This window comes from Ailuropoda melanoleuca, chromosome 19 (genome assembly GCF_002007445.2).
Source record: "Ailuropoda melanoleuca isolate Jingjing chromosome 19, ASM200744v2, whole genome shotgun sequence".
NCBI classification, from domain to species: domain Eukaryota; kingdom Metazoa; phylum Chordata; class Mammalia; order Carnivora; family Ursidae; genus Ailuropoda; species Ailuropoda melanoleuca.
This window is the reverse complement of record NC_048236.1, coordinates 11402190-11428885: the sequence shown is the minus strand read 5'-3', so window position 1 is coordinate 11428885 and position 26696 is coordinate 11402190. Positions and strand designations below refer to the sequence as shown.

Here is a 26696-nt window from a genome sequence, read left to right as displayed (position 1 = left end):
ATCACTGGGGCAAATGCAGCCTGGGGCTCCTGTGTTCCACCCCTGTGCCCAAGAGTGCTGTCGTGTTTCCTTTACATCCCCCAGAACATGCAGAGCTTCACATGCTCTTAAATATTCCATTCACACAAAACCGTTAGTTAGTACCATGTATTTTACTGAAGATTTTATGGGAGTGATGGCAGAGGGAGTTTGCATCACACACCCACAGAAAATGTTTAAAAACTTACCCATTAGACATTTCTAATTTTCCAAAGATGCTAGTTAGCTTTACCATGCTGACTTTCCTTAATTTTGATTTCTCTGAACCACTGTGACAATGCACAGAAGAGGGAAGTAAATACCCTCGAGCCCCCATGGAAAGTCTTTATTACATCAAAGAACCGCTGGTGTTTGAGGGTTTTCAGGGATAAAGTGGGAATGTCAGCAAAACAAACCAACATGAATAATATTTAATGGCTCAATTATAAATAGCTACACATATCAGTTGGCTCATCACAGTGGGATATGGTCTATCTCATGAGGTGTAAACGATTTCTGTGCTGAAGTGGTAAATACTGCGGGGTCTCAGCCCTGCCCTACCTGTCTGAAACTTCCAGCAGCTTGTGGAATGCTACTAGCAGCATATGTGTGCTCTGAGCACCCCCAGCAGGAAAAATGGGGTTCTGTTGGCAAAACCTTGTAAAGGGCAGCATCAAAAGTTGCCCCTTCGGGTCCATCTTCAGACAAGTGCAGTTTGTACATGAGGTCAGTTAGGGGTTGGGCGGTGAGGGTCCACATGAGACAGAATCCGCTGATTTCTCAGTCCCATGAGTCCAGAAAGCAGGTCTCTCTTACTTCCATCTTTTCATAACTGATCTTAAAGGCTAATGACTTTCTGTGAGGGCAAGGCCCCAGGCTAAGGAGAGCCCCTTTTCTTTTACTGAAACACTGAAGCCTGGCACAGTGGACCCACCTTTCAGCTCTGAACACTGAGAGTCTGGGCTCTTTGGGCCATTCTTTGAAGTGGAACTTCAGTTCAACTGCTCAGTTGAACTTCAAAGAAAGGGGAGGGCTATAAGTTGCTTTTCACCCAACTGTACGATGTTCAACCTTTGTTTCTCTGATGGAGTTACTTAGTGCAAGATAGAAATGGCTGGTGAACCATACCATCTTGTTCTGGTTGCCCTAAGCTGGTAATTAGTGCAAATCTGGAGAAATATTTTATTAGAAACTTTATTTACCGATAGGCTGCTTCTAGCTTCTGTACGAACTCTCAGATGGCCGTCTCTTGCTCCCTCTCACTGTGCCCCCACGCAGGGCAGGCAGCAGAGTCATGGCAAGCCTGTCTGAAGAAGGAAGCCATCATAGAATGACAAAGCTCTCCGACTCCCTTCCAGAGTGAGCCCAGACGGACTGTTAACCTTAAAAAGTTAAAACTGCCAGCTATTTTACTGGCAAAAGATGGGTTTATTTGGGAATAGCAGAGAATTGCAATCCAGAACAAGGAAGCTACAGCAAAACCATAGGCAAATCCACAGAACGAAGGGGAGGAAGGCTGTTTTACAGAGCAAAGAGGGATGTTGGAAAGGCTGTTACAAACAGAAAGTCCATTGGAGTAAACTGAGAGTTTGATGTACAGTGGCTTTTATTGACTGAGTTGTGACAGCTCTCATTGGCTGACCTTTCTTCCTCCCGCTGGGGTAGTAAAGTAGAAAACACATGCAAAGTCCGACTCTTCCTGGTGGATTTGCAATTGACTATGAGTGATAGGGCATGCGAGCTCCTCCTTCCAGCCTCCCGACTCAATTCTAGAGGAGATTTCCCTTTATTAATTTTCACAAGCTGCGGTGCAGGGTGGGAGCCACTGACAGACAAGAACATTAGAAATCTCAGTTCAGGAGAGCGAGGCTCTTGTGTGGGTTGTCCAGACTGGATGGGGGCCGGTGGCATGGGTGGTGAAAGAATTCACCCAAAGCAGAACAAAGGAGATAGAGGGAGCAGTGGGAAGGACAGCAAAGGAGAGACTGTCTGCCATGAGGCAGTGAGGGCAGGGTGGGGGGGTGGGGGAGTGAGGGGGGGTACCTATAGTTATAAGACAGAGTAAGGGAACATGGGACATATGGAATTTTCCCTTTTTTGGTAATCTTAGGAACTGTGCCTGGTTGTAAGGAGCCCATTGGTTAGTTAGGGCCTAATGGCTTAGTAAGCCTGTTTGCATCAGGTGGGTGGTCACTGTGGACCCTTTTTCCTTGCTCAAGCTTCCATGGCTCAAGCCCTTTGCCTGAAAGTGGGCTCTACATCTTGGTGTTTGGATGCAGTTTGCTGGCCCCTTTGGAATCCGGCAGTTGCTTCCAAAGATGTTGGCTGTGTCCTTAGGATCTATTCTTTAGTGCCCTGAGTCCCGTGCCCTGCTTCTCAAATCTGTATTTTTCTCACCAGCTCTGTGGGTATCTGAAGGACCAGCATCACACATAAGACAGCCAAAGTGATAATGTTGTTAGTAACAAATAGCATAAAATAATTTTCATTTCTGATCATGTAAGTAATGCTATACAGAAGGTACCTTTAGAAGGTATGAAAGAGTATTTTAAAAGGTGCCTATATTTTTATCACACTGAGATAATTCAATCTTTTCCCTTGTGGAGTTTGTGATTAAGATATAAGCCATTGGAAGTGGGACAGAAGCTACAGATTCATGGAGAGACACAGGACAGAGAAAGAACAGGGACTTGAGTAACTCTCACAGTGGAGGAAATTTAGATCCTCTCTACTCAAAGTGTGGTCTGCAGACCAGCGTCATCAGCATCACCACGAGCTTGTTGGAAATGCAGAAACTCAGGCCAGATCCCAGATTTAAATCAGAATCTACAGTCTGAGACTCCCAGGTGATTCGCCTACTACAGTTTGGGAAGCACTGCTCTAGATGACCTGGAGGCCGCAGCTGTGTTGGATCCTGAACGCCTTTGTCCTGCTCCTTTCATGAGGCCTGATGGTATGCATCTTCCTGTATTCCCATCAGTACAGGGACAGAGGGAGAGAGAATCTTAAGCAGACTCCGTGCTGAGCACGAAGCCCAATGAGGGGTCAATCTCATGACCCTGAGATCATGACCTGAGCCGAAACCAAGAGTCCAACCAACTGTGCCATTCAGGCACCTGGAGAATTTTCACTTTTACAAAAAAAAAAAAAAAAAAAAGGCACAAAAATAGCATTCAGTGTTTTGCAATGAGCCCTTATAGAGGCTGCGTGCACCCCCAGCAGCCTCAGGGAATTGTTTTGACCAACGCTTAGGTTTTCTTACTTCTTTCTTTGCACTGGGAATTTCTTTAGAGGCTCTTTTAACTTTCAGTAGACCTATGATCTACACTGACTGTGAACTATAATAGAACAAGAGAATCATGCACATTATCACAAATACCCAGACCCAGTCTAAAACTGATTGGGCAGTCTATATAGAGGGAAAGAGGATAAGTCCACGTGCTTGAGCTCCACACTCAGGCAGTTAGTTCTGTTATGGAGATATGAGGCAGGAAAGAAAAAGTATGCTGTCAAATGCACTGTGAATGTGTTCTGGGAGTGACTGGAAAAGAATCCTGGATTAGGTTTGCCCCACAAAGGCGAGTTAATTGTGACTGATGGGGAAAAAAAATTCTACAGTCTCCCTGCTTCTGCTGATTTGAGTCACAATCCATGTAACACTTAGTATTTGGGGACTAATAGTTTTATTTTTTTGCTTCTATTTTATTCCACACAACATATAAAGTGGATTATATAGATCTATATGCCATAGAAAAAATTAATTGTGAATAAAAGAATGAAGGAAATAAGCCAAATGACAAATAAGTGGAAAGTGATAAGATGGAGTAGTCAAAAATTGTACACAGTAAGTTATATATATCTGAGTTATGAAAGCTACTAATTTCTAAGACAGAGGGCTACTAGTTGGACTCTAAGATTTATTGTATCAAAATAGTGTATTCACGGTTTCCTAAGATAAAAGTCTGTTATTCCTATAACTGAGACTAGAGAACAAATACCTCTTGCATTGTCATAAAGAGGACCTTGGACAAAATGGAAAGACATCTTCAACTTCTGCTTAGCCAGAAGGTTCATAGGATTGTGGCATCAAGTCATGGAAATATGAATTCAGAGAAGGGCAGACCAAATACATGTTTACTTACCCACTGCAAATAGCTATCTGAGCTGCCAGAACACTGCCTCCAGACCCTGACTCCTTTGGGACAGATTTTGGTGCACTTCAGTGAGGGGAGGTCTGTTTGCCTATCATGCAACCAGCCCGTAGCCGAGGCATTGGGTATAAGAACTACTTGCAACCTTGTGTTACTTCTAACAAAATTCTCTGAAAGTCAATAAAAATGTAGAAAAGATTAGCAGTGAAATAACCTTCGCTCCCTGACCTCTCCTTGTGTAGGACCTCAGTCTAAGAAACCTACACTGGCAATCTTTTAAGACAGAAGATGTCTAATAAACTAATAGAATTTTAATTTATGAGAGAGGAAAGGGTATAACTTGTTTTAAAAAAAAGCTCCACCAGAGGCCTCACTTAGAGTGCTAACAGGATAGAACATGGACAAGTCGGCCATCTTTTTTTTTTTTTTTTTTAAGATTTATTGATTTATTTGAGAGAGAGAGAGCACAAGCAGGAGGGGCAGAAGGTGAGGGAGAGAGAATCTCAAGCAGTCAGTGCAGAGTCTATCTCATGACCCTGAGATCATGACCTGAGCCAAAACCAAGAGTTGAACACTCAACCAGCTGAGCCACCCAGGTGCCCCTGGGAGTGGGCCGTCTTTGATCCACTCTGCTGGTGGGGAATCTCCCCAGGGTGTGTTGAGTTGGAGGTGGGATCTTGGTTTTGGTTTTAAATTAACAGTGTTTCCAAGATTTCATTAGCATGTCACTTTTATTTGTGCAACCTTTATGTACCATTTGTACTATTATTAATATTCTTCTTGAAATAGACTTTAAACTGTATTCATTCTAAGCAAAAATGTTTGTGATACCACACTTGTGAAAGATATTTTTTCTAACACATTAGAGTATTAATTAATTAGTAAGTAATAAAAATCAACAAAATATTTAAACATTTCTCCACAAACGGCCTAAAGGTGTGTCCCACATCCCATGCTGTAGAAATCACAACTTACAGAATATGACGGCACTCTGGATGTGGGGTAGCACAGTGGTTTGAAACTACAGACTCTGGAAACAGACTGCCAGGGTTCAAATCCAAGCTCTGTTTCTTAGTAGCTTTAGGACCTTGAGCAAGTCACTTAATTTTTCTGTGCCTCAGTGTCGTCCTCTACAAAATGGGATGATATCACTAGTCTTTTTTTTTTTTTAAGATTCATTTATTTATTTTAGAGAGAGAGAGTGCAAGCAGGGGGAAGGACAGGGGGAGAGGGAGAGAATCCTCAAGCAGACTCCCCACTGAGGGCAGAGCCGACAAGGGGCTCCACACAATACTCGATCCCAGGACCCTGAAATCATGACCTGAGCCAAAATCAAGAGTCAAATGCTCAACTGACTGAGCCACCCAGGCACCCCATATCACTGGTACTTCTGACACAGTACTAGTATAAAAACTAAATGAGTTAATCCATAGTACTGCTAACAGGGCTTGGTGTATAGTAAGTGCTACATGCCTATGTATCTTTATTAGAACACAGTAAATAGCTTTTGCTCATCCAGACTGGTGACTCTGTAGAACTGGGGAAAGTAAGTTTTGGGGAGGAACTGATTCTTCCCCATGTCTCACCCAGTCCATCCCTCAGATGACTTATGCTAGTAATTTACCTTTTACATCGAATCTGATGGACAAATTCATGTCTTCTCCTACGGATCTCTTACACCTGAATTTTCTGAGATATAATGAGATTTAAAATTGTAATTTGGGAAAGCTGTTTGTTACTTAGTGATAAATGGCAGACGTAAAGGTAAATTGGAGGGGGGGTTGCCAGAGGAGGATGAAAAGAAAGGATGGAGGTGGGAGGGAAAGCAGCCCTGAGAACTTCAAGAAAATCTGGTCAGCCAGCTTCAAAAAGGTGTGGCCGGGTTAAGATAAAATATGCAAGTGGCAGCCAGTGAGTGATAGGATAATGAGTGAATTTTATTTTCTTCTTTCTGCTCTTCAGGATTTACGAAGTCTTCTGCAATGCATCGGTATTGTTTTAGAATGAGGAAAAAATGGAAAGTGTTTTTTAAATTAATCAAATGTGTCATTGGAGAACTCCAAATAACAAAGTTGTTCAGGAGGGCAGGAATTCAAATGAATAGTAACTGAACGTACAATGGGAGAGATGCTATGCCAGGGTAAAAATTTGATGCTCATTAACTGTAAAAGGCCAACAAGAATTTCAAATGCATAAGTCAGTAAAAGCATAAGCATCAAAACACTTTCTCACAGCTCTCTAGTTTCGGGGTTAACTTTGCTTGGAAAGTAGATTTTCATCACATGGAAAGAGCTAACGGATAGGGAGGACGGTGGCAGAGACCACAAATCCTCAGAAGCCCACCTTCTAACAGCTCGGTGTGGGCTTTGGCCAGCAGTTTTTGGTTTCCTCGGGAGATGTTTCATGTGGATCGGCCTAAGAGCCTGCGGCTGGTGAGGACCTGGGCGTGTGAATCTAGGTGCCCTAGCACTGTGCCCTGATTTTGAGAACCGGGTTCTTCCCAACTTACAAAGTTGTCATATCCTAAAATGCAGCATTTTTCTGAACCCCGAAGCCTACGTCCGTAGAAACTCTGTTATGATTATTGAATAGAATTCCACGTTCCAGTTGGGTTTTCAAAGGTATTTTTCATCCTTTTTCGCATTTTAATCTAATACAGACTTAATCTCTTTTTTATCTCCACTTCAAAGGGAGAGGTATTGAAACCTATCAGCTTGTGGGAGGGGAATAGTAAACTCTCCCAGTATGACTTAGAGTTTGCCAATCTCTCCCTGTGACATCAGTTTTTCTTCTTCACAAGTCTATTTCATGTCTCTGTTGCTAGTGACGTATATATTTGTTAGAGTTTCTTGGGTAATTTCTTTTTCGTTTGTTTGTTTAAGCAAGCTCCAGGCCCAATGGGGGGCTGGAACTCATGACCCTAAGATCAAGAGTGGCATGCTTGGCTGACTGAGCCAGCCAGCGTCCCCTATTGGATTATTTCTATTATGACATAACATGCCTCTATTCCTTAAAGGCTGATGTTTTACTTGGCCGGTGCAAGCCCAGGGCAGTGCAGGTGAGGAAGAAAGGAAGTGATATAAGGACAAATGCAAGGCCATGTGAAGCAATGAGTTACTCCACCATCCAGTACTCCCCAGATAGTTCAGAAAGCATATCTTTCACTGTTTGCCAGTGGGACTTTCTCCACAAGGGTTATAAGAAGAGAAAGGACACCTGGCTTCCTCCTCTCTCCCACTTACCCTTGATGGAGTCTTATCCCACTGGGACCTAATTCCCCCATATTTCAGTGTTGTCATAAGGCCCTTCAGAAGCTCCCAAGAAGCCAGCCCCAGTGTCCAGAAATGTGGCCTCCCATCCAAGTCTAGAGTGGATTGGAGCGTAGGTGGGCAAGGCACATGAGATACTCTGAGAAGGTAGACAAGATTTATGTCTGGTACATCTCTAGTAGCATATATTCTCATGTAATAATAATACCCTGAAGTCAATTAAACAAAAATGGACATGCCCCCGCAAAAAAGACTGACAAACTCAAAATCAATTCAGTAAACACGTGTTGAGGACTTAGCATGTGCAAGTCACCATGCTAGGTAGTCTGAGGGGGAAATGATGTGCAAGAACTGATTTGGGGCCTCATGGGAGATGAGCCATCTCTGGAACAAAGATTTTCGGTTCAGACAGACCCAGATTTGAATTTCTGCTCTGCTCCTTAGTGCTTTGTAAATTTGAATAAAATATTTAACTTTCTAAGGCTTTGTTTCCTGAGGAGAATAACAGTTGTTGCCTTGCAGGATTGTTCCTAAGACTGAAACGAAATAACAATGTGCAAGTAGCCAGTACATTTGATTACTGTTAAGTGTTATTTCCCTCTCAGGGGCTTAACTCAAGGGGTCAATTCAGATCACTACAAAAACATCCATTCTAGGCAAAGGATGAACAAAGGACCTTGAAGCACAGAGAAAGGAAAGGAGAATTTAGGCCAAGGAAGCTCCGGGAAGGCTTCTAGGTCTGTAGGAAAAGAGAAAGAGAATCCCCTCCCCTTTCTTGGTGCATGGTCATCCCTTGGCAAATTTTCTCTTTTGGCAAACTTGGTCTTTGACCCCCTACTTGCCTGGTGTACATGTCTCCTGCCTCGTGTTTCCTCTGTCCTTTTGATGCTTAGGTGGCGTTAAGCCCGTCCACGTTGCCTGACTGGGAGGTGCAGGCAGTATGGGCTGCACTCCCCCAATCCAACTCCCTTGCCTTGGGAGGTACTGCTATTTGTTCAAAAACAAACGGATTACACTAACCCCAATCAAGTTGCATGACTGGAGGTGGCCTTTACCCTCCTAATGTTTCCTACTTCTTCCTCATTGAAGCTCACGTCACCGAGACAAATCTAATCATGAGAATCTACCCATTGAGATAGCAACCCCAGCTTTGTTGGCTTTTCAGGATGTTCCTTTCACCACCCTTCCATCCATAGGCTCTCTGGAAGCTGCCAGGTTTTCCATGGCAGCTTTCCTGGAGGAGTTCTGGCCAGCTGAGTGTTGACGTTTATAGGGAGCATGTGTCTACCAGTCAAGGACTGTTCACAGACCATGGAGGAGCTAGGTTTCCCTGCTGCTCCTCTGCATTTTTCAATCATAAAATTTCCTCTCATAAAAATCTTCTCTCAGCATTTTCCTTTTTTTTCTTTAACATATATTCCATGTATTAAAGACAGCATCCACATATCAATTTTTTGGTTGAGGAGAGACCTAAAGAGCAGCAACGCTTTTAATTTCTGTTTGAAAAATCTTAGTATCCACATAAGAAACATGTGAAAACAAACTCCGGATTCAATCAGATAAAAGGGGTGAGGCTTATCAAGAATTATGACACACACTTCACCCTCACGTAGTCATTTCTCCTATGTTCCCAGTTAGCCTGAGTCTTTCTCTACAGTGAGCCCAATATGAAATGGCTCCTATCTTAATATTTATTCTTCTCACCTGATATTTCAAGAAGTCTGCTAATAGAGAGTGAGAAGACCAGCTGTGCGAACCTTAGAGGGTACTTTGAATTTCATTTAGCAAGGTCTTCCAGAAATGCTACAGCCTGCTGCTAAATGATCCTCCCCCCTCCCTTGTGATGGCGGTGGCAGAGCTAGGACGGAGCAGAGACAACGGGCCATAGCGGGAGAGCACTGGATTGACACCAGGACAAGGTATTTGCTGAACCACTTTGTGGCCTCTTTTTCTCACATTGTCAGTGACCCAAGAAAAAAGTAAAAATAAAAATAACATGTCAGTGACAAGCCACACCCATGAGATCAACAAGAAATGAGATCATTTGACTCGTACAGCATTTGTGTACCTGTGTGCTGGACGCTGTGCTAAGTGCTGGGGATGTAGATTTGAGTAAGATAAAATTCCCGCTCTCAAGTAGTGCGGAGTCTAGTAGGAAAGTCAAACATGTAAATAGGTATACCTGGTATTGTAGAAGTCTATTCGACAGTGGTTCACAAGATGGGAGATTATATCAGACACACGTAGGGAGCTTTTCAAATTACACGCAGCCACCCCCAGGGGAAGGGGGCTATGCTGGCAGTAATTCTCACTTCTTTAAAACTGCTACGACACCTACTTAGCAGTGGAAGGCATGTAGTTTAAGTCAACTCCCTGGAGTTTTCCATGTAATTCTTTCCCCACCCCAGATCCCTAGAACCTCTTCTGTATACAATATCCTCGGGCAAAATAAGTTACTACCTAACCTTCGACTTCCACTTGCTTGCTAATGACTCTGAAATCTGTATCTGCAGCCCAGATTGCTCTGCCCAGCTCCACAACAACTGACTGCTGGTGGGTATCTACCTTCGGGATGATCCACGGGTTCCTCGTTTGCAATAAAAGTGACGCTTTACTCAGGGCCCTTCTCCCTTCTTCTGGTGGACATATCCCTCCGGTATCCCTGACTGTCCTGAAGGACAGACAGTTTGCCCAAGCTAACTCCCTTGGAGTCATCCTAGACTCCTTCCATCCTTGCGTCATTTTTATTCAGCCACCAAACCCTATAAATGTGATCTCTGAAACACATAATATGTATCCCCAACTCTCTATTCCCACTGCCCTGATCCTTGTTAAAATCTGCAGTAATCTCTAATCACTTTTTTCTGCACAACCACAATGACCTTCTTGTCTACTTCAGAATGTTATTCTCCCTAAACTATAATGTTTCTTTCCCACAGGTAAATCTGGTGATGTCATCCCCAGCTAAAATTCATCCAATAATTTTTCATCCTTCCTCTTAACCCTAACACCCACAACTATGTCTTATTCTTTTTGCTGCTTGGTCAATTCTGGGTCAGGGTGAGGGACTGATGTGTGCTGGGGAAGGAAGATACAGAAGTAAAGAATTATAGAAGAGATCATCTTGCATTGAAGCAAATTATAGTCTGATTTGGAAGGCACTGGAAGAGTCAAATAGCATAAAGGTTATTCAGGAATCACTTACTGAATACCTGGGATGTGTCAGGCACCAAGCCCATTGATCAGCTGCAGTGATTAAAATGCATGCTTCCTGGGGCGCCTGGGTGGCACAGTCGTTAAGCGTCTGCCTTTGGCTCAGGGCGTGATCCCAGCGTTCTGGGATNATTGATCAGCTGCAGTGATTAAAATGCATGCTTCCTGGGGCGCCTGGGTGGCACAGTCGTTAAGCGTCTGCCTTTGGCTCAGGGCGTGATCCCAGCGTTCTGGGATCGAGCCCCACATCAGGCTCCTCCGCTTGGAGCCTGCTTCTTCCTCTCCCACTCCCCCTGCTGTGTTCCCTCTCTCGCTGGCTGTCTCTCTCTCTGTCAAATAAATAAATAAAATCTTTATAAAAAAATGCATGCTTCCTTGAGCACTGGAGCTGGGAAAATTGCAACATGATAAGTTTTGCACCATTACGTTTGTATCAAGTACTATCAGAGCATGGAGGTGGAATTGTGACTTGAAGGTGGAGTTGGAAGCTGCTGGGCTATGGTGGTCTGCCTGGAGAGTTAAGGGAGCCAGAAGTTACAGCAATAGGAAGGATGGTGTGGGAGAAATAGGAAGCAGTTCATTGCCACAGGAGGGTAGGTGCTCAGGGAAGGATGATTGAGGGGGCATGAGAGCAAAGAGCTGGTCTGAAGCATTTGTTCATTTACTCACTTATTCATTCACGTGATCATCCACAAATATTTATCGAACATCCTTTCCAGAGTTTCCATTTAGCCCTGTCAGCCCCAGAGAGCTATGCCTGTGTCCTGGCTTAAGTCAAGAACCTGAGAGTCACCTTCGCGTAGATAAAAATTCTAAGCGAAATCACCATTGGTCTGTCACTTCCCTCTCCCCAACCTCTACTCTCAGTACCCATAAGATGCCTTTAAACCCTTAAATATTTCTATCTACTATGCCAGCCATAGATTAGAGACAACATCCTGTAAATGGATTAGAATGAAAGAAAATAAACCCATTTGAAGAGAAAGGACTTCAACAGTTGCACAGAAACCTCTTCCCTACTATAAATATTTAGCAAAGGAAGGCCACACCCTGCCGCATTCAGTGTGTAGTTTTCATGTTCTAAGCTCTCAGTGTTCAGTCATTACTCCTGTACTGGCAGTCTTTTCTTTTGTCGCATGGGAGTTTCTCCCTATTAAATAAGCCTCCCTGTTGGAAGAATGCTTATGGCAATGACTATAATTATAACCCAGGGCTGAGCTGGAAAATGCAGTGATGTGACAGCTCTTGTGATAGGAAAGGTAGAGAAAGAATGAAAGCTTATAATTTTTGTGGAGGTATTTTGACGTCTGATAGTAGCCCTGCCCTTATGATGTGAATGTGCAGTGACCTGGAGACTCAGGACAGAATAAGCCAGGCAGACACACCAAGTCCCTGCTACATGGTCTGCCAGTCAACAAGCCAGAAAGACACAGCACAGTGCTGAACTCTCTATGACTTCTTTAAAGGGAATAGTCTAGAACAGTTGTTCCCCCTATTTTGGAATAATGTCAAAATGTTTCATTTGTCATATGAAATGAGGGGTTTTTTATACATCATTTGAGAAAATACATAATGATTCAAGCAACTACGCATTTGTTATTACTTTGAGATAAATGTGCTTCATTAATTACACTTGCATTTATAGATAACCTGAAAAACAGAACATATATGTTTAAAAAAAAAACGGACTTATTCAGTCCGCTAACCAAGTTTGGCCCCTTATGTGTTTGATGACATTTGCAGCAGCCCAGAGATCTGTGATTTTCTCCTCCCCCCACTGCTCCTACTTCAAGGTCACAGACTTGGAGTAATGTGTTCCTTACATTCATTCATTTGTTCATTTGTTTAATTGTATCTTTTCATTAAAAAAAAAAAAAAAGCAAAGAGACCTACTATATTTTGGCCATCATGCTAGGGATCATAGATATGAAGTCAAGTCTTACCCAGTACCTGGCCTTGAGGAACTTAAATCCATTTGGGGAGACAGATATATAAATCNGCAAAGAGACCTACTATATTTTGGCCATCATGCTAGGGATCATAGACATGAAGTCAAGTCTTACCCAGTACCTGGCCTTGAGGAACTTAAATCCATTTGGGGAGACAGATATATAAATCTATAACAATACAACGGGCACAAAAGAGGATATGGTTGGTCAGTTGTACTCAGGGAAGTTATTAGAAAAGCCCTCATGTAAGAGGTATATCCATCAGCTAGCTATTGACGCAATGCCACGCAACAAATTAAAGACACAGTGACTTAATACTTCTGACGCTTCTGTCTGCAAGACGATGGCCCATTCCCTGGGCTGTGCTTGACTCCAGGCTTTGGGCGCCATTCTTGAAGTCGCAAGTTGGGTTCAGATCTGCTCTGCATGGTCCTCATCCTCCTTGGACCAGATGTTCTCATAGTGCATCACTATCGAGCAAGAGGGTCCGACTATGCAAACATTGTTCCAGTCTCTGCTCTTGCTGCAGTCACGAAAATTCCATCGGCTAAAGCAAGTAACCTGGCCAAGCCCAAAGTCAAGGAGTAGGGAATTATCCATAATATGGATATGGATGCTACTACAGGGAAAGGAAGAACTGGGGCCAAAAGTAACTTACCATGGGAGAGAGACCTTGAACTACATTCTGAGAGATGATTAGGAGTTTATCAGGTGGACCTAAATATCTGACATATGAATCAGGAGAAATAAAGGAGCCTTAGTGCACAGTATTTGGCCTGAAAGAAATGTCCTGACAGACAGGAGTTGGGACTTTTTGGGGGGATCCCTGCTCGGTGTCTGTCATGGAATATACTGGGGCCATTAGTGTGTGGAGATGAGCACAGCCTGTGCATGCCAGAGCTAGGCAGAGCTAGAGGAGATTTAAAGAAAGACCTCATCCTGCTGATTCTAGACCCAGACTGACCATGAAAGGTCATTGTCTCTGGTTTTTAACCCCATGTCTCTGACTTGATGACCATGAAATCTAGAAGAAAAGCAAGACTCACATTCTCACTACCTTCTGCACTAACCCATTCTTCATGCTGTTGTCTTCAGAGTATTGAGGTTGTGGTTTTTACTGGTTTCCTATTGCCACTGTAAACAAATTATCACAAATGTAATGGCTTAAAAACAACACAAATTTATTATTATTTATTAGTTCTGAAACGGGTCTTATGGGCTAAAGTTGGGCTGTTGGCATGGCTGCATTCCTTCTGGAGGCTCTAGGAGAGAATCTGTTTCCTTGCCTTTACCGGCTTCTAGAAGCCAACAGCATGCCTTTTGTTTGTGGTTCCTTCCTCCATCATCAAAGCCAGCAGCGTGGCATCTTCAAAACTTTCTCTGATTCTGAACTTCTGCCTCCTTCTTCCACCTTTAAAAGACCCGCGTGATTATATTGGGCCTACCTCATTAATCCAGGATGATCTCTTTATTTTAGGACCAGCTGGTTAGCAACCTTCATTCCACCTACAATCTTAATTCCTCCTTGCCATGCAGCATCGGCACGTGGACGGGTTTGAAAGGCCATTATTCTGCCTCCCACCTGGTTCAGGGAGAGGGGGTGATGAACAATGCCTCACATTGGTATTATGCTTTATGACATACCAAGACTTTCACGTTTTTATGCTCTCACTTTNCTGCCTCCCACCTGGTTCAGGGAGAGGGGGTGATGAATGAACAATGCCTCACATTGGTATTATGCTTTATGACATACCAAGACTTTCACGTTTTTATGCTCTCACTTTTGAATCAGCAGAATAGAAAGCCAGAGAACCATTTTGTAAGTGAATAAATTGTAACTCATCTATTAAGTGGCAACACAGGATAGCATAATAGTTACTTGGTGCTTGTTCAATTACCTCCAAGTCCTCTGAATGTATCTAGGTTGGCCCCTGTCTCCCTCTGTTGCAATTATTTGTTCCATGTCTGTCTCCCCACCTCAAGGCAGGCATGGCGTCATTGCGCGCTGTGTGCCTTAGCTGTCGAGGATGGTGAAAGAAAAGAGCGTTCATTAGATACTTACTGTGCCCATCATGTGCCAGGGACTCTTTATGTGATTTGTAATTTATTCTTCCACATCCTTGGAGATGGGTAAACGTGGGCTCAAGGTCACACGGCTGTCAGCACAGTACAGGGCTGGAATTCACACCGAGATCCGCCTGACTCCAAAGCCAGCATTCTTTCCCTGCTTCTTTATGGGCCAGAGGTCCCTTAACTGAGTTTTGAAGAAGAGACAGTGTGGACTACCTGTATTTAAATGTCTGAAATCAAAACTTACGGACACAAGGAGCAGTTACAATGCCGTATTTTTGTTTTTAAATGACTTGGACTTTTCTAATGGAGAAAATGTCCAACCCTTGTCTTGGTTTCAACCAAGCTAGTTTCTTTTATAATGAGGAGTTTGGAGTAGGTGACCTCTAAGTTTCCCTCTGTGATTTGAGACTTGTCGATATTCACACAGGTTAGTATAGGAAGCAACGGGACTGGGACACAGACTTGATGTTCAGAGCAGGGCTCCCAACTGAGCCTGTGGACTATTCCAGTTTTAAGAGAGAAATTTGGAACGAAAAGTACCCGATTAATACGTTTGTCCAAATCCATAGAATGTACAACACCAAGAGTGAACTGTGGACTTTGGGTCAGTATGATATGTCAGTGTAGGTTCACCAATTTTCACAAAGGTGGGGGATGCTGATGATGGGGGAGGTGTGCCTGTGTGGGGGCAGGGGTCTCAGGGACAGTCTCTGTACCTTCCCCTCAATTCTGTTGCGAACCTAAAACTGATTTTTACTATGATAAAGTCTATTTCTTTAAAGCTAACATATATTCTGGCCAAATAAACTATGACACTTTAAAACTGTTTCCATTTTTCAAAGATGTGGTGAATTTCTTTGAACTGTTTTCATTGCCTTTTTAAATTGAAACTTATGAAATAATTCAAACATTTTTTAAAGGGAAATAACATGACACCCATGTACCCAATACCCAAATTGAATAAATGTTTACATTACATAATACCTGTTTCAATTTTTTATAGAAATACAACATTACAGATAAAATTAAGTGCCCTAATCTCACACTCCTTCTCGCACTTCCCTACCCTGAAGCTGGTGTGTAATCTCCCATTCCTTAACTTTAATACATTCATATCCATAACACCTTTATATAAGATTGTTTTGAGTATTTTTGAAACTCATAAATGGCATCATGCAAGAAAGTCTGTTAACATTTTTTTTCACTCAGTGTTTTAGTTTTAAGATTCATCCATGTTCATATGTATAGATCTAGTCTATTCATTTTAATTGCTGTGTTGTATTTCACTGTATGACCGTAATGTTTATTTTTCACTATGGTAGTGAATTTAAAAAATTTTTTTTCTTAAAGATTTTATTTATTTATTTATTTGACAGAGAGAGAGAGAGAGAGACAGCCAGTGAGAGAGGGAACACAAGCAGGGGGAGTGGGAGAGGAAGAAGCAGGCTCCCAGCAGAGGAGCCAGATGCGGGGCTTGATCCCAGGATTCTGGGATCACGCCCTGAGCTGAAGGCAGACACTTAACGACTGAGCCACCCAGGCACTCCTAAAAATTTTTTTGTATTTAAAAGCAGTGCTGCACTGAACATTTTCCTCTAAATGCATCTCCTTGCTCCTGTGGGACGGAGTTACCTAGCAGGGCTCCTCAAAACATGTACCAAAGCCCATTACCAGTTAATGACTAAAAAGTGCAGAAGTTGAGAATAAGCATTTAGAAACTTTAGAAGCAAATCACCTGAGTACTTTGATGTCTACTGAACTAATAATAAAAAAAAGTATTCAGGCTTGTATTCTGTCTATTTTTAAGGTTCATTTGTTTTATGTTTTTACTGTATTTTACAAAAATAGTGATCCTCAGTAGCCTGGAATTTTAACACTTGGTCTTTCAGTGAGTTTGAGGATCTTGATACAGTTTCTCCCTAGAAGTGACATGTCTGACTTGACAAGTAGGTGCATCTTTAGTTCTATAAGGTGTTAAAAAATTGCACTCCAGAATGTCAAACCAATTTCCAATCTCATCTGCAGTATATTAGAGTTTCCTTTTTTCCAGTTGCTTTGTCAGTCTTTAAAATCTTTGCCAGTATGATACCTGTGGGAAAATATTTCATCTTAATTATGACATTTATCTGATTAATAGTGAGCTTGGACATCTATATGTTTGTTAGGTTCCCATTTGTGTGACTCTAAGCAGATAGATTTTCTAGGTTTGCAATTGTAGGGAAAATATGCCTGTAACAAGCCAGCTGTGGGAGGTGAAGTATTATAACAGGTATAACTGGTTTTGACTAGGAAAAGCCTAGAATAGCTCGTTTTGACTTGATGAAGGACAGGAAAACTCATTGTAGCAAATTAATGCATACACAGATACTTTAGTGTCTTTCCTGGTATTTTGGATTTTGGGCAATGATTCGGTCATTGCCACTAAGACACTTCAGTGGACTGATTTTCACGGAGAATTCCATACCTGTCATCCAGTTCTGATAGCCAGTGAGCTTCTGGTCCTAATGAGGCTGACGACACCAAGTGAGACTGAATTCACCTGTGAACTTAGTTATTTTCTGGAGCTGCGATCTGACCTTTCGCTCACTCTACCTTTGACGTGGGTGAAAGAACCAGGGAAAAGGTGTGGAGGTGGGCATGCTGAACCAGGCATTCCCTTCCAATCACCCTGTAGTCAGCCTGATTTTTTTTTTTTTTTTGGTCTGCTCATTCTTTTTATAACCTTTAAAGAAAGAGGTATGTTAAAATCTTCCATAATGATTACGAATTTATCTATTTCTCCTTTTTAGTTCTGAAAATGTTATTTCATCTATTTTGAGGTTATGTGATGAAGTCTTCACACTCAAAAAAAAATTGTGATTATATTCCAAAGCACCGCTCCAATAGGCAAGCCTGAGTGTTCGGTTATCCAGGAGAGATGGAGAGACCCCTGGCCTTGAGCACTCACTCACATGGCTCATTTTCACTCTGTTTCTTTTGGATGTTAGTGGCTTGCTTGTGGTTTGGTACATGCTTAACAAACTCCTGTCTTGGGGCCTTTGAATTTTCCATTCCCTGCCCCAAAACTCCCTTCTAGGTGTCCTCAAGGCTTGCGTCAGTGAGAGATGTGAAGCACACAGAATTATGCCTCGTTCACAGCAGTTACTGTAAGAGGAGGGAAGGAATGCTATGAGTTCAAGTGTAAGAAGAGCTTCATGGACAGTCATTAAGATTCGCCTAGAGAAAATCTGAACGGGGACGGAGAAAAGCATATTTTAGTAAAACAACACGTGGAGCTGTGAAGGTGAAAGCTTCTCTAAAAACATCGTAATGACTCCAGGGTTCAGGTAGGAAGATGGTAGGTAATAGGTGAAAAGACTGGAAAAACAAGTTGAATCACCAAATAAAGGTCCATGAAGACTAGGCAAAGGATTTCAGACTTTGCATTAGAACTCCTCCTCCCAGACTCTTGACTTCCTAACTTACTAGAATATCAGATTCCTGACGACATACGCAGACAGACACCTGCACATAACAGGCAAGAAATGGTCCATGTACTGGAGATGAAGCAATTAGGCCATGGGGTGAGGTTGTCTGGGTTCAAATCCTGTTGCATGCCTTCCTTACTGTATGGCGCTGGACAAGGTGCCTTAATGCTCTATGCCTCCACCTCCTGATGTGTACAAAGGGGCTCAGGCACCAGGCTCACTGGGTAGTTGCAGGGATTAGCTGTTATATATAAAGCACTTGTTCTACACTTACTACACAGTAAACATTAGCTGTTATTATTTTAGAAAATTCCTAATTTCTACATTATTTTCCCTTCATTAAAAATTCAAAATTCTGCCCTAATGGAGAACTTTGTAAGTAGGGTTGGAGGAAGAGAACTACCAGACCACCCAACCTTCTATAGGAATTATACCCTATCCCACGGGTCTTCCCAATTTCCCTGTGACAAGTATCTCTGTTTCCAAATTTTGTTCAATCAAGTGACAACATGGCAATGACTGCTAGGATTTTGATCTGTTTCCATGACACCTAAAACTTAATAAGTAAGGAAAGGGTGATTGGGAGGCCTTGTCTTCTGATCACCACTTTGCTTCCAAGAGCTTTTCTCCGTGTTTCTCCCCCTCCCAAAGCTTAGCTATTCAAGGAGCCGTTCGAAATCAGCTATGTACTATTCCATAGCAGTTGATTTTCCCAACTGATGTGTTTCATAGGCGACTAGCACAGAACAGAGTACCTTGCCATCAAGAACAAGAAGTAAAGAGACTTCCCTAGAGCAAGTAAAACAAAACCCGAAATGCAACAGAGATGCAACAGAAAAGCTTTCCCATTCTGGTTTGTGTTCTAACTTGTCATGAAGTGTGTGCTGAAAGAGCTTGAAAGATAGGTGGACAGTGCCAGCACTGAGACACAACTGTCACCAAGAAAAATCACTTGACAAATCCGAATCTTGCAAAGAGCCATCCATGGCTCTGATGCTAAGATTAAATTACAACCGTGCCCCAGGAAAGCAGAACTCTGCCAAGGTATTCCTCCCACTGAGTGTTCTTCGTGTCTGAGCTTAATGTTCTCAACACTCCTCTTGAGGTCTATTTTCAGTTGCTATATGAAGGATTAATGAAAGTAACTCCTTCTAGTGTGATTAATGTTTCAGAAATATGTCCCATTGTAGAAATAATGGTAGAAGACCCTGAGTTTGTAGAGAAAGGCCTTCAAAAAATGAGGTAAAGGAAATAAAATCATAGATGTCTGAGGATAAACATTGACACTTTTTTCTTTTGATATTCAATAATGAATCTTAGCCAACGAATGTTTATTTCAAAAGAAAACACATGCACAATAGCCTTCCTACTAATGGTAGGAAACTACGTAGCTATCTAAATATTGAATTAATGTGGGGCACCTCGGTGGCACAGTTGGTTGAGCACCAACTCTTGGTTTCGGCTCAGGTGGTGATCTCAGGGTCATGGGATCCAGCCGCAGGCTGAGCCCTGCATGGAGCCGCCGGGGTCAGACTTTACACTCAGTGGGCAGCCAGCTTAAGGATTCTGTCTCCCTCTGTCCACCCCCCACTCCCGGCTCTCAAGCACACACACTCTCATTCTCTCAAATAAATAAATAAATCTTTAAAAAAATAAATATTGAATTAGTGCAAATTAAGGTGTAAATGTTGGTATTCACTTAGTGCAGAGGTGGACCACACGTTTTACCCTTACTCTAGTCTCAGTAATATTTTCTGTTGAGCCATCATGACAAATCAGTCCTCTTTGTTTTCAAATCATTGTAAAAGAAGAGGGATAATACCACTGACCTCACATCATTATTATGAAAATAGAGCAAAATCAAGTAAACAATAGTTTTTAAACTATTAAGAGTATAGAGTTATTAATGAGTAGCAATATAAGAAAAGGAACACAATAAATTCCAGTCTTCTAATATGATCACATAAACACACGCATGCATGTATATATGGCTGTATATTCGTTCTTGTTGTTAACTTGAAGCACAGTTTTATAGATCAATACCTAACAAAAGTATATGGGAATTTTACAATTAAAGCTAGAGATTTTTCTATCAAAATATCAAGCACTTTCTTTGTTTTCTAAAACCATGATAGCAAATTTTCTATTTACTATACCAGAACATAATTAGTGGTTCTTCTCGTGAACACAGACAGAATTATATAAAAACAACAGGTGCAAGAACTCATAGATAGTCCTTAATGGCAAAGGCTCTGAGGATTTGGAGCCAGAGCTATAAAATACCACAGAAGCAGGTGTTCTAGGTAGTTCTACAGCTCCTGTGAGCACTTAGAAATATTTGATGTGGTGAATGGCAGCTTGCTTCACGACGAGGCTGAACAGGACAGCTGGCAGGAGGGTTAGTGGCATGTGGGAAGCTGGGGATTGGAGAACAGAGAAGGTACCGTCAGAGCCCCAGCTGTAGCCAATCTGGCAGAGCTGGTTTCTGTGTTCCCAGGACCGTCTGTCTGCTCTGGTGTCTCACTCAGATTCCCTATGCTGTCTACCGGCTGGACTGCACACCGTCTTCATACTGGGAAGCCCTCCCCTAGCTCCTCTGATTGGCTCCTTCTCATTCTTTAGGGCTCACCTTGTGCAACTTCCTCAAGGAAACGAACACCTCCCAGTCCCTCTATTTCTCTGTAGCCTTTGGCACCATTGGCGACAATGTGATTCAATCATTTGTTTACTGTTCACCGTGCGTTGCTGCCCACCAGAAGGTGAGCTTTATAAGAGCAAGAACTACATCCCCGTGGTTTCTGGGTCATTGGAAACATCCACCAAACAACTGATGAATGGGGGCACCCGGGTGGCTCAGTCAGTTAAGCATCGGACTCTCGATCTCCACTCAGGGTATTAATCTCAGGGTCATGAGTTAAAGCCCCATGTTGGGCTCCACACTGGGCTTGGAGCCTACCTAAAAAACAAAACAAACATAAACCCTGATGAATGAATGAATACATTAATCTCCAAGGACCCCTACAGCTTGACCATTTTCTCCTTGATTATCTCTCCCCTCAAAAAATATTAGTTTTGTTCTCGATTCACTGCGGTCCTGCCTTCCCAGTTTTTGAGGTAACAGTATGTTAAACATGGCTGATTCTCATTAGCACATTAGCCAGCGAATACGACCACACTTTCACCCATAAAATGATGTCACCTAGTTAAAATTCTTTTGTGCTCTAGTTCTTAGAGTATGTAGGGGGGTCCATTTCTAACAATATAGACAATTGTAGAGCCTCCAATTATAAAACACTTAGAAATGCTGAATGAATTATACCAAACATTCTTTCAAATGCATGGCTGAGTTTACAAGAAACTGTGGGAAAGTATGAGAAAGCAGCTAAAACTGAAAACCAGAGCAGCACAGAGGATGTAAGTACACGGTTGTTCTGAGGAGGAAGCAGGAGACAAAAGATAATGCTCACTGAGTAGCCCAAAGCTTGGCACATCAATATACACCTGGAGAGAGGAGATGCGGCCCGGGGCCCCATGCAAGGCATGGAATTCAAAGTACCGTGTTTTCAGAGCAAATATATAGCTTGCTGAAGAACCATGACTCTAATCCAGGCCTCGCAGGATCTTCACAGATAAAGGCTCACTGGATATAAACTCACATCTAAAATTCTAAAACACAGGGCACAGTGGGAGCAAGAGTCAACAGGCACCACAAACAGCATGACTGGATGCCTGAGAGTTTAAAACATACAACAATAAGAATCAGGAGAAAAATGAAACTGCAAAGATGAAGGGNCCTGGAGAGAGGAGATGCGGCCCGGGGCCCCATGCAAGGCATGGAATTCAAAGTACCGTGTTTTCAGAGCAAATATATAGCTTGCTGAAGAACCATGACTCTAATCCAGGCCTCGCAGGATCTTCACAGATAAAGGCTCACTGGATATAAACTCACATCTAAAATTCTAAAACACAGGGCACAGTGGGAGCAAGAGTCAACAGGCACCACAAACAGCATGACTGGATGCCTGAGAGTTTAAAACATACAACAATAAGAATCAGGAGAAAAATGAAACTGCAAAGATGAAGGGAAAAAAAACACAAAAATGCATTTGTTGAAATTAAAAACTCTAAATAGACAGGTTCGGAAGAGCTAAGAGAGAGCATAATCATCCTGGAGGATAGATGTGAGCATGAATCACAGGGCGATGAAGTGATGAAAAATATGAAGAGAGGTGAAGAGACATTGAGGATGAGATGAAATGTTACCTAACAGGAGTTCCAGATGGAAAATATATTAAAAAAAAAAAAAAGGAAGGGGCAATATTGGAAGGTACAATGATTAAGAATTTTCCAAGATGTATGAAACACATAGATCATCTGATTCAGAAAGTCCACAAAGTCCTGAGCAAGAGAAGTAAAAGTACATCCATTCCTAACATACTGTAGTGAAATAGCAGAATATCAAAGACAAAGATCTTAGCAGCGAAAGTCCAAAAAATGTACCTGAAATGTACAATACGTAGATTGATATGAGAATTCAATGACTGTGCACTCATATCATCAAGGTCCTGAGAGAAGATAGTCATCAAGCTAAAATTCTATGCCCCACTAAATTATCATTAAAGTAATGATAACAATAATTGGAGGTGCACCTGTAACAAACTCTGCTTCAGGAAGAACAAAATTGAACTCAAATGAAAGGAGATGCAAAAAGGTATAATCAAAGAAATTAATAAATATTTAGATAATTCTAAATAGGTCTTGTATAAAGCAACATCATAATGATTGGTTTGCAATTATAAAAATAGGATGGAATTGAACCAAGATGGAAGAGATTTTGGCTGAGAGTCTTCTAAAGTCTTTCTATTAGTTGGGAGGGGAGACATGTGTTAACCTTGAAAAAGTTGAAAGTCACATAGGCACGATCAAATGTTAACTACCACCACCAAGAGAAGTACATATTGTTCAAGATACAGTTTTCAAATCAATAGGTGCTGTCAAAAAGCTTGCGGTCTAGTGCGGCTGACAAAGTATCCCACAGCACCAGACTGGTGTTCTACCCACTTTATGAAAGCTCGAACAGACTTAGAAGTTCATTCCTCTCTTCTTGGGCGCCATGGACAGACCTCCTGTAGCTTACATTGTAATGGCCAGTTTCGTAGGTCAATTTCTAGTGCCTTTCTCACCACTGTATCCCAGTGCCTGGTACAGAACTGGTGTTCTCATGCTTGTAGAACGAATGGATGCAACTTACTCAAGGTCACACAGCTACCAAGTGGCAGAATAGAATGAGAACTCAGATCTTTGCTCACCCAGGCTTATTCCTTTTGGGGGAAAAAAAAGTTATATCTGAAAAAATTGTTGTGTCCCATGAAAAACAGTAGCTGCTTGATTAAAGTGATAAGAAATCCTCTGAGATCAAAACACCAATGAAAACAGAAAAATTCACATCAGTAACTATTGCCAATCTTCTGTTTAAAGAAAATCCACACTTGGCAGGTTATGCTAGTTAGAGGACAAGAGTCCTAGAACTCTCCCGAATTTTTCCAGGGAGAACTTGACCATATTTATCTCAAGGCAGCGTCTCCAGGAACATGATCCCAGGGGATAGAGAAAATCCCTACCCACCAGCTTTGTCACTGCTGAGAATTAAGATGCCTTGTTCAAATGCAGTGTGCCTTGAGACCCTACTGTTGATCAGCTCAAGAGGTGGAAGGTGGAAGGGCTGAGAGCTAGCTGAGGATTTGCTCTTGGAATGTTCTTCACTGAATAAGCAGGGAAGGGAGAGGAATTGAAGGGAGGACAGATGGGGAAGGGCAAGAAGCTAAAGGTGAAGGAAGATACCAAATACCTATTTCATAATTTTGCTCAGGGCCATCTCTGTTCAGATTTTCAGCCCCAACAACCACACTTTAAAATGGGAAGTACCACATTTGATCTCCCTGATCTCACAATGAAATTAAAGGGTGGGAAGGAAGTGAGATTTTTGAGATTCCTCCGTAGGCAGTGGGCACCTGCATTAGAGAGAATCTTAAAGCTATGTCTTCATGCAGCATTTTTTCCAGCCCTTTCTTATCAGTCAAGACCCAAGAGGGGCAGGTTATTCCAAAGGCAGCTTTCCTTCAAGAAGAGGATTGTGACAGATGGCAGTAAGGGGAAGGAAGGACTGAGGGTGGGCAGCCCTGCACAGGAAGGAAAAGGAGGCACTGAGGATGAGAGCTCGAGTTTGGGTTCCTATCTTAATTTCATGGAGGTCGGAGTCCTGCTATGTCCAGGCATATGCCTTTGGCAAAAGGATTCATGTTCTTAAATCAGCCTCTTCCCTCCACATAGACAGTCCTTTCTCTCCTTCACCAGTCTCCCACATGAAGAAACACCAGAAAGCAAACACACTCAACAAAAGGACTAAAAGAGGTGTGTGTGTGTGTGTGTGTGTTATCAAGAATGTGTTATCAAGAATGGACAGAGAAATTTGGGCAGCAGAAATACCTAGCATTTTTGCCACACTGAAGTGACTAGGGTTAATTTTCTATCCATCCTTCAACTTTGAGGTACCGGATGAATCTTTTTTCGTTAATTAATCTCTTCGACACTTTTCACAGGATTGTGGAGCTTTACCAGAGAGGGATTTCATCACTATCATCAAGTGGAATAAAGTGGAACCCTACAGGCTCCCAAGGAGATCTGTTTTCCCACAATTAGCATTTCAGTCAAAGGCTTAACTCTGCAAAAGGAAAGCATAATGTGGAACAAGGACTTGTGAGGCAGCCTGTTCTGCCTCTGGCTCTCTGGGGCTCTGAAGGAGCCGATTGTGGTATAGCACTGGAAACAAAACCGAGCTTTCTCTCTTGAGCCTTGCTGTTTGTATTTGTTCAGAATGCATGAGCTAAGACTTTGATCTGTGATCACTTGCTTATTTCCAGGGACCTCACTTGTACACATTTGTTGGGGGGGAAAAGTCTCCATTTTCTCACAAGCAGATTTGAGGTGAGAAGAATCCAGTTAAAGGTAAAGGTTTCATCAGGGAAACGTTTCAAGGCATCAGGGTAGGCACTGCCACCATCATTTGTCCAAGTGAACGACTGTTATAAAGAATCCCCTTGCAAAATGTTACCTGTGGAACTGCTTTCAGGCCTTCCTTGACAACAGACGCTTGGCATTAGTGAATCAACCACTGGGTTAATTAGAACTCAGACTTGCAGCCTAGTCTCAGCTCATAGAATAAACACTGTTTTCCTTTGACCTAATTGCAAGATGTTCTTAAACATCATCATTTTGTGAAAGAAACTGACTACAAATTGCTTCATGAACCACATTGTCGGGATTCAAAATGTGCCTGCAATTTGGAGAAAGTGTTTGCAATTTGCCGACAAAATACCATCCACAGAAGACAGCACTTTTCACAGGCCGTGGGCATATTCTCTCTGCAGATGCTATGTTCTTCCTCATATTTTTCCTCGTCTTCTACATAGCCCCTATCTGAGAAAGGTCAGATCAGAATCAGAATGTTCTTTCCCCTTATCAACAGATTTTATGTGGTAGGTTCCATAAAGCTGCTGACTTCAGTGATATTTTAGATTTCTTCTCCCAAACCCCAGCAACAGTTTCTGTCGTCATGATTGAATTAAAAAGCCAACAAACACAAAATTACCGCACCACCACCACTATCAACAACAAAACTCAGAAACAAAGTGACTTTCTTTAAGTCCATGAGGCTTGATTAAACACCTGGGGGTGCATAATGGGTCAACTGTTCTGGAACACATTGGCTTATTATTACAGAATTTTGCTCGAGTATTTACCCTGTAATACCTGCAGCCTTACCAGACGTGATCTGCATAGGTGCCCCTATGCCATATGGGAAAATACCTGGGCACGAAAGGGAGAAAATACATTCGAAGGGGCCTGTGGGATGCCACTGGGACCCCAACATTTAGAGTGGTAAGGACTCTGATCTGAAACTCCCTTCCAGAGAGATCCTCCCGTGGATGACCACAGATTCTTAACCAAAGTGCTGCAAGCCTCTTATTCTAAAAAGCAGAAAATGAAGGCTGAGATAACAGTTGTGTATGTAATACACAGATTATTACACAAATGACTTTCAATACCATTCTGGAGAACTAGAACTCCCAGGGAGTCTTGAAGGTGTTCTGCAACTTGGCAACCACTAGAGGGCGGAGCAGACCACTTTCGCACATTTCCTCCCGCAGAAAGTTGAAAGAACGTTAGGAGCCAATATGGTTTCTCTCATCTATGGAACATAAGAACTAGGAAGATCGGTAGGGGAAGAAAGGGATAAAGAAAGGGGGGGGTAATCATAAAGGGGAATGAAGCATGAGAGACTATGGACTCTGAGAAACAAACTAAGGGGTTCAGAGGGGAGGGGGGTGGGGGAATGGGATAGGCTGGTGATGGGTAGTAAGGAGGGCACTTATTGCATGGTGCACTGGGTGTTATATGCAACTAATGAATCATCGAACTTTACATCAAAAACCAGGGATGTGCTGTATGGTGACTAACATAATATAATAAAAAATATGATTATAATAATAAAAAAAA

At 42.3% G+C, this 26696-nt stretch overlaps 1 protein-coding gene across 3 annotated transcripts in view; it reads left to right on the top strand.

Annotated features, from left to right (window-relative positions):
- KLHL31 (kelch like family member 31) overlaps positions 1–26696 on the top strand; it is a 120210-nt gene that overhangs the window by 25242 nt on the left and 68272 nt on the right. For 2 of the 3 annotated variants that reach the window (XR_004622097.1, XR_004622096.1), the window contains one exon: positions 9224–10766. The exons of the other annotated variant lie outside the window; for it this stretch is intronic. The gene's annotated coding sequence lies outside the window, so the exon portion shown is untranslated. Of the gene's footprint in view, positions 1–9223; positions 10767–26696 lie in introns of those variants that run through there. 3 annotated transcript variants of the gene reach the window in all.